The sequence below is a fragment of the Gigantopelta aegis genome, chromosome 4, assembly GCF_016097555.1.
Source record: "Gigantopelta aegis isolate Gae_Host chromosome 4, Gae_host_genome, whole genome shotgun sequence".
NCBI classification, from domain to species: domain Eukaryota; kingdom Metazoa; phylum Mollusca; class Gastropoda; order Neomphalida; family Peltospiridae; genus Gigantopelta; species Gigantopelta aegis.
Window position 1 is genome coordinate 66,417,978 of NC_054702.1, and position 15,000 is coordinate 66,432,977.

At 35.3% G+C, this 15,000-nt stretch overlaps 1 protein-coding gene across 4 annotated transcripts in view; it reads right to left on the minus strand.

Moving 5' to 3' along the window:
* Positions 1 to 15,000, minus strand: part of LOC121370961 (hepatocyte nuclear factor 3-beta-like) — a 56,510-nt gene that overhangs the window by 23,309 nt on the left and 18,201 nt on the right. The window contains exon 1 of one of the 4 annotated variants that reach the window (XR_005957757.1): positions 3,102 to 3,292. The exons of the other annotated variants lie outside the window; for them this stretch is intronic. The gene's annotated coding sequence lies outside the window, so the exon portion shown is untranslated. Of the gene's footprint in view, positions 1 to 3,101; positions 3,293 to 15,000 lie in introns of those variants that run through there. 4 annotated transcript variants of the gene reach the window in all.

Below are 15,000 nucleotides of genomic sequence, written 5' to 3' on the forward strand. Positions count from 1 at the left end.
GTAATAGACAATCTGCATGAACATGTAAAACATATTGTATGCCGTAATAGTATTACATAACACAGCGACGACTACTGTCTGTGATAGACACTGTGCATGAAAATGTAAAACAAATTGTATGCTGTAATGGTCTTACATAACACAGCGATGACTACTGTCTGTAATAGACAATTTGCATGAAAATGTAAACCACATTGTATGCTGTAATGGTATTACATAACACAGCGATGACTACTGTCTGTAATAGACACTGTGCATGAAAATGTAAAACAAATTGTATGCTGTAAATGGTATTACATACCACAGCAATGACTACTGTCTGTAATAGACACTGTGCATGAAAATGTAAAACAAATTATATGCTGTAATGGTATTACATAACACAGCGATGACTACTGTCTGTAATAGACAATGCACATGAAAATGTAAAACAAATTGTATGCTGTAATGGTATTACATAACACATCGATGACTACTGTCTGTAATAGACAATGCGCATGAAAATGTAAAACAAATTGTATGCTGTAATGGTATTACATAACACAGCGACGACTACTGTCTGTGATAGACACTGTGCATGAAAATGTAAAACAAATTGTATGCTGTAATGGTCTTACATAACACAGCGATGACTACTGTCTGTAATAGACAATTTGCATGAAAATGTAAACCACATTGTATGCTGTAATGGTATTACATAACACAGCGATGACTACTGTCTGTAATAGACACTGTGCATGAAAATGTAAAACAAATTGTATGCTGTAATGGTATTACATACCACAGCAATGACTACTGTCTGTAATAGACACTGTGCATGAAAATGTAAAACAAATTATATGCTGTAATGGTATTACATAACACAGCGATGACTACTGTCTGTAATAGACAATGCACATGAAAATGTAAAACAAATTGTATGCTGTAATGGTATTACATAACACATCGATGACTACTGTCTGTAATAGACAATGCGCATGAAAATGTAAAACAAATTGTATGCTGTAATGGTATTACATACCACAGCGCTGACTACTGTCTGTAATAGACAATGCGCATGAAAATGTAAACCACATTGTATGCTGTAATGGTATTACATAACTCGGCAATTACTACTGTCTGTAATAGACACTGTGCATGGAAATGTAAAACAAATTGTATGCTGTAATAGTATTACATAACACAGCGATGACTACTGTCTGTAATAGACAATGCGCATGAAAATGTAAACCACATTGTATGCTGTAATGGTATTACATAACTCGGCAATTACTACTGTCTGTAATAGACACTGTGCATGAAAATGTAAAACAAATCGTATGCTGTAATGGTATTACATAACACAGCGATGACTACTGTCTATAATAGACAATGCTCATGAAAATGTAAAACATATTGTATGCTGTAATGGTATTACATAGCACAGCGATGACTACTGTCTGTAATAGACACTGTGCATGAAAATGTAAAACAAATTGTATGCTGTAATGGTATTACATAACACAGCGATGACTACTGTCTGTAATAGACAATGCGCATGAAAATGTAAAACAAATTGTATGCTGTAATGGTATTACATACCACAGCGCTGACTACTGTCTGTAATAGACGATGCGCATGAAAATGTAAAACAAATTGTATGCTGTAATGGTATTACATAACACAGCGATGACTACTGTATGTAATAGACAATAATAGTCAATATGCATGAAAATGTGAAACAAATTCTATGCTGTAATGGTATTACATAAAACAGCGATTATTACTGTATGCAGTATACAATGTGCATGAAAATGTAAACAATTGTATACTCTAATGATGTTACATAAAACAGCGTTTACTACTGTCTGTATTATACAATGCGCAAGCAAATGTAAAAAACAACTGTATACTGTAATGGTATTGCACAACACTGTAGTTACTACTGTCTACTATACAATGCGTATCAGAAAGTAAAATATGAAGACAATATTGGTATATTACAAAACATACTGTCATGATGTGTATTAAAATGTAAAATTAGTAGACGACATTGGTATTACATAACACAGCGATGACTTCTCTGAAGTATTACACGTATATTACATATCATACGTATAAAAATGTAAAAACAAATTGGACGACATGTAGTCGTGTAATGAGAGATGGGGCAAGATCCCGCGAGAATTAAATGGAAAATCCCGAAATTTTGCGGACAGTGAGATTGAGCGGGACAGACTTCTTTCTTAATGGATTCCCGCTTAGTCTCCATCTTGTGTCGACTGCATGACCCGGGATGCGCAAACAGTGATCGCACCATCGGTAAACACGAGCCCACCGCAGCACCATCGCCGGAGAAACGAATCTCTCCAACATTTGCATAATTTGTACAGGACTCTATTAGATTAGCGCGGCATATTGCACGCGCGTGGTGCGAGATCTCGCGTTGTTCCACCTTGAAATATCATCACAATAATCAGCTTGCCCCTTTTATCCGAATTAAGTCGTCTGCTTGATTGGGACAGAACGGAGTTTTCCATTTACTGTCCACGGGTTAACACGATTACAAGGCGACTTTGGCAATAGCAGATCAACCGCTGGAATTGTCTGGACTTTTTTTTTTTTCTTCGCACCGTTTTTCGCCCCGTCCCCAATCCGGTTTTTCATATTGTCAAGCGAGAAACTAATTTTCTGGTTTTGATCGTGCGTCTGCCCGAGGCGGAAGACTCTTTAACTTGATAAAAATAGTCCAAAGACGGGTCTCCCTTATTTGGGCGAACAGCGGCTCAGACAAAGACGGAGGCTTCACGTAAAGTACTTTGACGAGTGCCCGAAACGTCTGCGTTTATGAGTTCCTCTCGCTATAACCTCCAAGACAACCTGGGATCAACATTAAAGGGGAAATTGCTGTCGTGTTAGGTCAAGAGGCAAATTTAAAATCAATAAAATTGAGTTATTACACGACTCCAGTTTTGGCTGGTCTCAAACACACATAAAGCAACCACCAGCCAAAAGTATATATATAAAACTATTTTTTTTTTTGTCACTAAAAATAAAAGTATTAAAAACAAAATTGACTTTTAAAAAAGGTTACAGGTATTAATGAGCAGAAATATGTTTACCTATTCCCCCGATGACCTCTGCCAGCAATCCTAGTATTCCATATTTGCCATGACGTCTGCCCCAAAACACACTGCTGTTCGTTCTCTAAAACCATCGATATCTTTCGTACATGGAAATATTTTATACATTTTCAAAAAGATTGATATTGTTTTGTGTTCCCAAAGAGAGACGGCGACCGGACGTGTATATCCCCCACGCGAGAAAGAAATGTTAAAACTGGCAAGGCGGCGAGCATAATGGCGTCGTTTGTGTGCCTATCTGTTCTAGCGAGAAGAACTGATACCCAAAACAAACTCTAGACCTCGCCTCAACCAGTAAAATATGAGAGTTTTATTTGAATTTCTGCATGTTGACTTAGGAAGCCCTAGGAAAATACGGAACGCGACTCGGGTATATTTACCCCGCTCTTCAACTATTGATTATACAATACCGCCAAGAAGAGGAGCAAACCAAAGGGCGAGTTAATTCTGTGCCAATTTCACATACAAGGCTGACAAATTTGGAATGTAGTTAGTTCGTGATATATGTTGGCAACGGGCCCCGGTCTGCCCTCAGACGTGCTCGACAACACAGTAATCTGGCAAATGATAGTTCCAACCGTCCAGCTCGACATTCAGATGCAATAATTCTCATCGTGTTCCTATAAAGAGAGACTTTTTTCCCGCGCGATACAGAATCCGACGTCTGCATGAAAATGGCGGTCGATTAATACTGGCCCTTGTACTTTGTAGGTTTCATCATCAGCTCCAGAAACTGTAGACACATAATAATCGGAACAGGATGCAAGAAGAAACATTTTTGAAAAAAAAAATCGTTTTCAGAATGTTTAATGCATGCTTTAGACAAAGTAATAAGATTAGCATAAAAGAAAGATGATTAATTTTTTTTTTACAAAACTAAAATCTATTTGATAACGTTTAATAAATAATATACTAAGCAAGAAAAGAAACGCAAATATTAATTTAATTTTCTTTAATTTCTTTAAAAGTTTATTCAGATTGAATCACAGTGGGTTTTCGTCTATTAAAATTATTAATGTCTTATCAAAAACATTTTAGGAACATTTTTCACAATCTGTTTGCCGAATTAAATGTATCATGAAAAAATATACATAACAAAATATTCATGTGGGGTTTTTTCTTCAGTATATATTGAATTTTTTATTTTGACAAAATATTCGTGTTTTTTGTTCTTCAGTATATATTGAATTTTTTATTTTGACAAAATATTCGTGTTTTTTGTTTGTTCTTCAGTATATATTGAATTTGTTATTTTGTATTGTATTTTAAAATAATAATAAATAATAAACTGTTTTTGTTTGTTGTTGTTTTTTCTTTTGCTTTACAAAATTTGAGCCAAATACTTTTAATGACCAAAGTTAAAACATTATATATTAAAATCAGTAAATAAAATAGATTAAAATAGATTAATATTATAAAGAAATAATAATAATGCAGATGTACACCATAGCAACACACTCTATGCCCCTTCAATCACGTCACTACTATTTATGAATAATAAATACAATATTGTTTATGATCAAAATAATCAAACTGTAGAAACAGCCAAATGTTTGTTTGAAAAACAAATACACGTTGTTGCCACGACAGCAAATATTAAATAAATAAAACTGTGAACTCACGCTTGAATCTTTGCGAAGAGAATGAGTCCAACAGGATACTTGTGACAAATTTGCGTTGGTCTGTTTATTTACTCACAGTAACATACATGTATTTATTTTTTTCATAAAAATCAAGAAGTTGACAGCTAAAGTGAAATTTTATGTACCTAATTTTGAATGTTAAAATTATTAAAACAAAAGCATTCGCTCAAGACTGTTCTTTTCCCATAAAACCATACATGAAAACTGCACGTTTTCAAACTTGCTTAATTCCTTAGAATATTGTTGAGTTGAGGTAAAATATGTTCGTGGAAAACGCAGTTTTAACAGGTAAATTGTTTTGATTTCAATAAATATTGATTAAATAGATTTATTGCATCATAGTCCTTGCTCTAACCAACTGGGCAGAAACAATATAGTTAGTACTATACCAAGTAGAATGGATCTTACCAGTCCATAGTGCTAAAAAAGTTAAATAGAACATTGAAGGTCGGGCGTAGCCCGGTGGTTTTAAAGCGCTCGTCTGATGCGCGGTCGGTTTAGGATCAATCCTCGTCTGTGGGCCCATTGGGCTATTTCTCGTCCCAGCCATTTCACCACTATTGGTATATCAAAGTCCGTGGCATGTGCTATCTTGTCTGTGGGATGATCCCTTGCTACTAATGGAAAAATGTAGCTGTATGTCAAATTTTCTAAATGTTTGACATCCAGTAACCGACGATTAATAAATCAATGTGCTCTAGTGGTGTTAAACAACAACAACAACAACAAACTTTAACTTTTTAAACTTTTGAATAGTGTTATGTGCATTATGTGCATTGGTGCAATATGTAACAATGAATGACTGACTGACAGAATGAATGAATGGATGAATGAATGAATGAATGAATGGTTAACGACACCCCAACATTTAAAATACATCGGACATTGGGTGTCAAACAAAGGTAAAGACATAAATAAACAACATATAATACGGCTTGGTATAAATACTAAAAGCATTGTTTTATCCGAACAGTAAACACACGTAGCTCACTGTAAATTAGTGTCAGTGTTCTGGGCACTTGAAACGTGCAGGGTGTCACTAAAATTAGTATAATATTATCTGTAGTGTACCAAGGTAGCCAGGGACTCTTCCTGTTGAATTCGTAACTAGCATTGTAAAGTCCAGTTTTCCTCTATTGAATTCGATAACATAGTAACGTGCCTATATCCAATTAAGGTTCAAACACGTCTTTCCTGGGGCACAATATCTGACTTCGCCAGTGACTGGGTCAGGGACAGAAGGGGGGCGGGGGGTAATTGGAACTGGACAAAATAGCAATTAGTGAATAAGATAATATACTTTTTTGTTTTTAATTAAAAAGTTAAATAGTCAAAAAATAAAAAATAAATTGACTGCTCGGCCGAATATTTATAGACATGTAATTTGGAGCATTTTAGAAGGACAGTCCAAACATAAATAAGAGAAATAAGAGACGATCGGACTATTTAATAATATAGAAATAAGAGACGATCGGACTATTTAATAATATAGAAAATAGAGAGTAATTTTAATATAAGGCCGTTAAGGAAGGAAGGAAGGAAATGTTTTATTTAACGACGCACTCAACACATTTTTTTAATTTATGGTTATATGGTGTCAGACATATAGTTAAGGACCACACATATATTGAGAGAGGGAACCCGCTGTCGCCACTTCATGGGCTACTCTTTTCGATTAGCAGCAAGGGATCTTTTATATGCACCATCCCATAGACAAGATAACACATACCACGGCATTTGATGTACCAGTCGTGGTGCACTGACTGAAGCGAGAAATAGCCCAATGGGCCCACTGACGGGGATCGATCCCAAACCGACCGCGCATCAAGCGAACGCTTTACCACTGGGCTATGTCTCGCCCTCAGGCCGTTGAGGTGCACAGCTTGTAGGGACGAGATGGGCTTGCATTCCGTCGAAAAAGAAAAAAAACCTAAACAAAACCCTAGAGTGACGGTCATTAGTTGTGGAAGGTGTCATCTATTAATTTTAAGGGTGTCTACATTTATGACGTATGTGTTGTTTTAAAGGTTGCATATGGCAGCTTTGGTAACATATGCTTGCTTTGTTAACTACGGGATTTGGTTTCGTTATACACAACCAGTTAATGAAATCAATGATGACGCCTTGATATATTAAGCTACAGCATGTGCTATCATATTACGGAATAACATAGGTGTACGGACTCCAACTTTTGTAGACCGACGTTTGCCGGAATTAAACGAAAATGCCCGAATTCGGATAACAACATTTATTCACATTAGCATCACTGCCAAACAGCTATATAGGGTTGCAAACCAATCACTGCGCATTTTTATATGGATTACAAGTAATATTGTGGGTAGAATGATTGAATTACAACGTAAAAAGATTTCAGGCCAGCTTATTTTGCTCGAATATCTCTATTGTTTTTGCCCGAATTTAAGGATTTGCTACAGCACTGGGGGAGGGAGAGGGAGGGGGTTTGTGGCAATTGCATCCTGTCTTGTACGCTTATTCAGAATAATATACTACAGTTAATTCCATGTTTGTATCCGTAATAAAAAAAATTGGTTTTCACTGAATAGTAAAAAAAAAAAAGAAGGTGCATCATTCCATATAATACTTAATTTTCTACTCCATGTTTATTTTACAATCGTGTGACGTTTTGTAAGTGTTCTGTGGTTAGATATTCATAATATAGACAATACTGGACACTTTGCATCACCCGCGTTCACCCACAGAGCCTGTTAAAAGGAATTAATGTTAGATAACAATCAATTATGGAATACCTTGACAAACAGAACGCTTTATTCAGTTCCTATGGGCACTGTGTTTCGTAAAAACATCCAGAAATAATCGAAAATATAAAACAAAGGTTTCCATGAGATGATACAGTATCTATGGTTATTTGAGGGAGTGAGTGAGTGGGCCGTGGTTAGGTGTTTGGTGGACTTGTGGACGAGTGGTGGGTGGGGTGTTATTTGGGTGAATTAGTGAATCGGTCCATTTTGGCGTGAGTGGGTGGGTGAATGAGTGAGAGGATGAAATGAGTGGGTGGGTGTCAGAGTGGATCTTGGTTAAGCACTGACATATGTGGGTAAGTGAGTTAATAAGAGTTAGCTTTTGAGTGAGTAAATGGTCTTTGAGTTGAGTATTTGCTTGAGTAAATGTGTGAGTGGATGGGTGAAAGTGCGTGAGTGAGTGTGTCAGTGAATTGATGAATAAATGAGTGAGTGGATGAGTGAAATAATGAGTGAGTGAATGAGTAACTGAGTGAGTGAGTATATACATACATGTATGTGATGTTTTGTTATAAGTGGGTTAGCCAACGGATGCAAGCAAACAAACTAGTCGATTAATGAATTGGTCACTGAATGAAAGAAAGCATTTGCGACATAAAAGAGGAACCAAAAAAACACAAAAAAAGCCCACGAACAACCCACAAACAGACATGTATCTGCACCTACCCAGCGACGTAAACATCACAGCAAACTGCTCAAATCGGGGCGATAGCACCAGTGATGTATTGGCGTGTTGATCCGGGGGAAACAATACCGCGTATGTAACATGTAATAGCGTTGCCAGAAACGTTTATCAACAGCTCTCCAAACGTGGACTTTGTGAGAGTACACACAGTTGTAAGACATATTTATTTAGTAGTATGTACTGTCTGACCCACGTGCAAAGCACTCGTCAGCACTTTGCACATAGTGTACTTAAGATAATAATGTTAAACACAGATACGCACACAGAGCATGAATGAAAAATCAATCCACGCGTACAAATAGCCTGTTGCTAACAGTTCAGATAGATAAAACAATAGTAATAACTATTTAGGAGACGATTACGTTGTGTTCTGATTTTAAATATATGATTTTTGAAGGAAAAAATATCCAGCAGCAGCAGCAGCAGCAACAGCAACAACAACATAACCAAATATATCATAATAACTACATACACCCTAAAAAGAATACCCTTCAAAATGCTGTATCCTCGAAACACACAAAAACAACAAATCCGTTCCTAACCAACCTCCAATGAAGGAGGAGGAGAAGAAGAAGAAGAAGAAGAAGAAGAAGAAGAAGAAGAAGAAGAAGAAGAAGAAGAAGAAGAAGAAAAAAGCCCCCAACCCCCAAAACAACAAAACACAAAAAGAAGAAGAAAAATAACACCCACTTAAGAACAACAACAAACAAACACACACACACACACCCTCCAAAACAAACAAATACACCAAACACCACACACATTTTATGTTGAATTTACACAGTTAAATACGAAATGCGAATAGTCCAATACAAATAGTACAATTGTTATGAACATTTTAAATAGGTTCTATTGCCATTTAGAGAAGCAATTTTAAACGGGGCAGCGGCAGAAGATAATAATCTATGACAGAAGCCCGCGATCTACACATTGTCAAAGTTTAAGATTTAAAATCGGTTTTATTATTATAAAATTGAATATGTGCCTTTAATAGTAATAGATTGTACGAAGACATCAACTGTTTGACATATATTGTTACTTTGAGTAAATATATGCGTTACCTTTTGAGTGTGGACTTCACAAATTTGACATACTCGAAGTAGCCGCATATCGCACAAGAAAAAATATTTTAGACCATTTTATCGCAACATCTATTTTTACAAAGGAGTATTAATCCATATGAGTATTAATCGTTTTGAAGTACAACAGTGACAATCAGATGACAATTCCTGGGGATCAGAATTATAAGATTTAATTAAAATAATGTAAGGTTTTCTAAAACCCTGCTTTTTAAAGAAATAAATATTGTTTTTGTTGAGGTTTTTTTTTTAAATATTAGGTAAATGTTTTCTTTATTGTTATATAATTATATAACAATAAAGAAAGTATTTACTTATCCCTGTTATGAAATTATAATTTTATAGTGTCTTAGTTGTTGTGTAATTAGGTAAATAAAAACGAACTAACGACAAAACTTAACTAAAAAAATTTAAAAGCAGACCACCAACTTTGAAATTTACATTAAAAAAAAAAGACTAACAGTAAAACAAAAAAGACAAAAAAAAAGTGAAAAAGCAATAACTATTTTATAGTAAGTGACTGTTTTAATTTTTAAAAAACCACCTACAACTCTAGATCACCCATTATCATTATTATTTTATAGAACAAAAACAAAGAGTTGAAAATTTTATGATTCTCAAGAGAACCCGCTCAAACCGTAACCCGGTTACCGCGTAACATGCGGACTGGATCAGCGAGCAGCAATTTACGGACTAGCGCTCCGCGTTTTACGGCCGGGCAACCTCGGACAGTTCCACCACGAGCGTAACGCCAATTATGACGTGCTTGTTAACTTTATGACTGGTCCCCGGCTGTTGTAAACCAGCGATATTTGACACTTTTATGACCGGCCAGATTTGAGGTCACAATCAAGGCTTCACCAGATATTATGACTTTATGGCGGCTCGATGGAAATATTTTAGATAAAATTTTATATAATTCTGATTGCTTGCTCCATGATATAAAACTCGTGTATATTGCCAAGAGAAAAATAAAAAAACGGGGTGGATTATATTTGACAAATATTATCTCGGATATTTGTTTGAATATGGACCAAAATATAAAATAATTAAAAGTCTACATTATATTGCAATGTATTTGTTTGACCTGTTGTTTTAATAATCAGAAAGGTCAAACGTGTGTACCAGATGGTTTATTATATTCAGGGCTTCTAGATTATGGTAGCCCCACTTCCATGGCTAGTGATATTCAATGTTGAGCTAGTAAATAACTACTATTACCATGCCCGACGGCTAGTGAAAAAAAGTTGCAGTTAAGACTATGTTGTAAATGTGAATATACTGTCCCCACCCCAACCCCCAATGTTAGTGTTTTTAATACCTATCTCCCTCTTTAGGTAACATTACTGATTATAACTATTATTTAGTAAAATTATATTAATTTAATATACAGTAGGGCTAGTTACTTTTTAATCGTGACTGGTGAATTTTAAAAAATCACTGATCCCATGGCTAGTGGATTTAAAATAAATCATAGAAGCCCTGTATTATAAAAAACAAAATCGAATATTCACCACAACCGAAACACATTAATAACTGGCACCTCCCAGAAATACTAATAGTAATTCACATCGTTGAAAAACAATCTACATGCATCTATAGGCGCATTTGAAATTTCTTTTTATACTATCAAAGAAGGCACGTTGACACTTTACTACATATTTTCTCCATATTGTCCCTTAAAAACATATTTCCCTTCAAAGAAATTGTTTGTTAAGTTTCTGCAGACCCACAAGGAATATATTAAAAAAACAGAAAAGAAAAGAAAAAGAAAAGAAACAACAAATAAAAAACAAAACAAAAACACAACGGCCGTATAACCCTATCTTCCCGCCTTTGATAATTTCTAAAATATCCTGCGATATGAAAGTAAACTGATTTTTGTATCAAAATACATGTACTTTTTATTATTTGATTTACACCGTATAAGATTCGAATTCACGGCGTTCAAATATGTAGTCAAGTCAACCCATTGCAGTAATGAGATTTTATTATATATGATACTCGAGTCGTATATAACTCGACCCATAGAGACTATTTCGATAATACATTTTAAAGTACACTCTGTTGCACTTTAGTTTGTATTTTGCCGGTGTAGATGTTTCACAACGTTTTATACCTTTACACCTGAATCACAAGAGGACGGGAGAGTACGAGTGTTTTCAAAGCACGGCGAGTAACGCAAGAATTTCAGAGATAACAATCCCATTTTGACGACCCACTTCCGCTCGGTACCTGGTGTGACGTCATCAAAGTGCTGACAAGGTCTTATCTGAGAACTTGAATTGAGTTAGACAGATATCTCAAATATTCTAACAAACCCGATAACATGAACATTGCTTTCCACCTTTCACTGTATCTTGGTTTTTATTATTATTATTATTATTATTATTATTATTATTATTATTATATTATCATTATTATTATTATTTATTCATTTATTATTATTTTTAATTAATTAATTTTGTTGTTATGTTTAACATATTTTTATCATAAGCCCCAGTCTTACCACGCCATCATTACTGAACATGTTAAAATTAATACAGCTTTAATACAGCTTTAATAAAATTGCATATTTTTCACCATCAACGAATATCATCAGTTGCCTTGATTCAAGTTATTGTCAGATCGCCATTTCTTTAAAATACATAGTAAAACTGAAACCGCTGCCCCTTTGGTCAACATTTATTAATAATATCGGCCTCGGCGGTGTCGTGGTTAAGCGATCGGACATAAGGCTGGTCGGTACTGGGTTCGCAGCCTGGTACCGGCTCCCACCCAGAGCTAATTTTAACGACTCAGTGGGTAGGAGTAAGACAACTACACCCTCTTTCTCTCACTAACCACTAACCCACAGTCCTGGACAGACAGCTCAAATACCTGAAGTGTGTGCCCAGGACAGCGTGCTTGAACCTTAATTGGATATAAGCACGAAACATAAGTTGAAATGAAATATTAATAATAGCAATAGTGAATGAGGTAACTTTATTTGTCAGCATTTAACGTTAAATTTCAGAATGTGGTAACCAAAAATATGTGAAAGATAAAAACATTACACACACACACACACACACACACACACACAGACACACATATATATATATATACACACAAATACACACACATATTTAATGAGTGAGAGAGAGAAAGAGAGAGTGAGAGCAAAATAGAGAGCGAGAGACAGAGAGAAAAAGAGAGTGATATATATATATATATACACACACACATATATACACACACACACACACACATATATATATATATATATATATATATATATATATATATATATATATATATATAGAGAGAGAGAGAGAGAGAGAGAGAGAGAGAGAGAGAGAGAGAGAGAGAGAGAGAGAGAGAGAGAGAGAGAGAGAGAGAGAGAGAGAGAGAGAGAGAGAGAGAGAGAGAGAGAGAGATAGCGATAGAGAGAGAGAGACCACAAAGAATACAAGATCAATGGTTTCAGTCTAAAACAAAAAATCTTTTCATTATGCTCTTGATGCGTTGAGTATTAAAATAATTGTAATAATCGTAACCAGGCGGATTCTGCAATGGAATCAAGTATACTTGATAAGCCTGGAAACTGCGTACTCTTCTGTTTAATTATCTTGTAACACATGTTTGAAAAACAATGTTCTAATATTGATTAAATACCATTGTTTAAATACTGCAGTGGGTTTATCAGTCATGAATAGGTTTTTGTAGCATGCACTAAATAATCCCACATATAGTTAAATCATGTTCAAAGGTGAACAAGTTTTTTTTTCAATAAAAGCTTAACAATTAGGCCATTGTGACATTCAGTTATATTCAGCAAATAGTGGGAAGTGCGTTAAACTTAAACAGAGACAAAAGTTAAATCGACAACAGTTTTAGTTAGTTATGAATTGCAATTTAAAAAACAATTTAAACAAAAAGCTGATGCTGCTGATAATGATGATGGTGATGAAATAATGATGTGATGATCATAGTGTTGATGGTGTGATTAATGAGGATGCTGGTGATAATGATTACGATGATGATATTAATAATATTGTTGTTGTTCATGATGTTGTTGTAGTGGTGGTGATAGAGGTAATGGTGATGACGATGATGGTGATGCTAATATTGATAATATTGTTGTTTTGTTGATGTTGTTGTTTTTGATGATGATGATGATGATGATGATGGTGGTGATGATGATGATGATGATGATGATAATGATAATGATGATGATGATGATAATGATGATGATGATGATGATGATACATTTGTTCTGTGTTATTAAGTGTCTTCTGTACTTGGATAAACAACAGTACGGTATACATCTTGCCCCTAGTAAATCCTTTAGAAATGGACATATGAGATTATTTTGTGTAAACTATGATATATTATCGTGTTAAAAGAAAATCATATTTATCAGTTAAAAACTTCCAAAGCTTACACTTCAAAACTTGGAAATTTTAATGTTAATTGAAAGAAAACGACGACTGTGTATCATAGTATAACATGCTCCGTTCGTGTGCAACAGTTAATAAACAATATTATTATCTGCCAAGCGATGTGACAGTGCATTCGCCGCCATTGCCGCCATGACAGGAAGCATATTGTCCGACCGGAAGATGCACGTGCGCATGCCGTGTATCTGTCATGTTTGGTCATAAAAATGGAGTGTGTCCGTCCTGCACGTGTAAACAGTATGATGAAGCATCGCGGAAAATTATTGATGTTTATAACAGTCTCTGATTTAGTGATTTTTAGCCACGCATCTTTGGCCGTTTGTTTGTTCACAAATGCGAGTGATTATCTGATTAATATGTACATGTATTACTAAAATGAACTTAATAAGTATATATATCACAGTTGTCACTGTCACTGTGAAAAGGTGACATAAATTTAGTTGTAATGATTGAGTTTATAATAGCTATTACTGAATTACTAGTTATTACATTTGCTAGTCGTATCAGTATCAACAGTAGTATTTAAGGACATCACTAGAGCACGTTGATTTATTAATCATCGGCTACTGGATGTCAAACATTTGGTTATTTTGACATATAGTCTTACAAAGGAAACCTGCTATATTTTTTTTCCATTAGTAGCAAGGGATATTTTTATATGCACCATTCCACAGATAGGATAGCACATACCGCAGCCTTTGGTATACCAGTCGTGGTGCACTGGATGGAACAAGATTTAGCCCAATGGGTGCAGCTAGTGATGATAATAGTAGTAGTAGTGGTGGTTGTGGTGGGCGTAGGTGTGGTTGTGGGTTAATGGTAACGGTCGTGATTGTAATGATTCCAGTGTTTGATGACGCATCTAGTCTTAACACTGAATGTTAGCACCAGGGTGTAGTAAAAGATATCTTATCAGTGTGTAGAATATTTTGACTAAACGCCTTCACAGTCGGGGGTGCACCGACTAACAATTGTACCTGTTACGGGCGACATTACCGTAATTTTCACAAGAAAGGAAGTGTTTGTTTACGTCGCTGTTCAGGTGTGTGTTGTTGTGTAGGCCCGGAGGCACGTTTTTTTCCCACTGGTTTTGTAATCATAAGGCTTTTAAGTGTATATACACGAGTTACTGACGAAGTGTTAGGTACAAGAAGAACGTGTTTATCACCTGTAATTAGAAACTGCGAGACATATACCTGCCAATTAGGACACCAGGTACTCGTTAATTGGTCTCAATTTAGTATTGCGC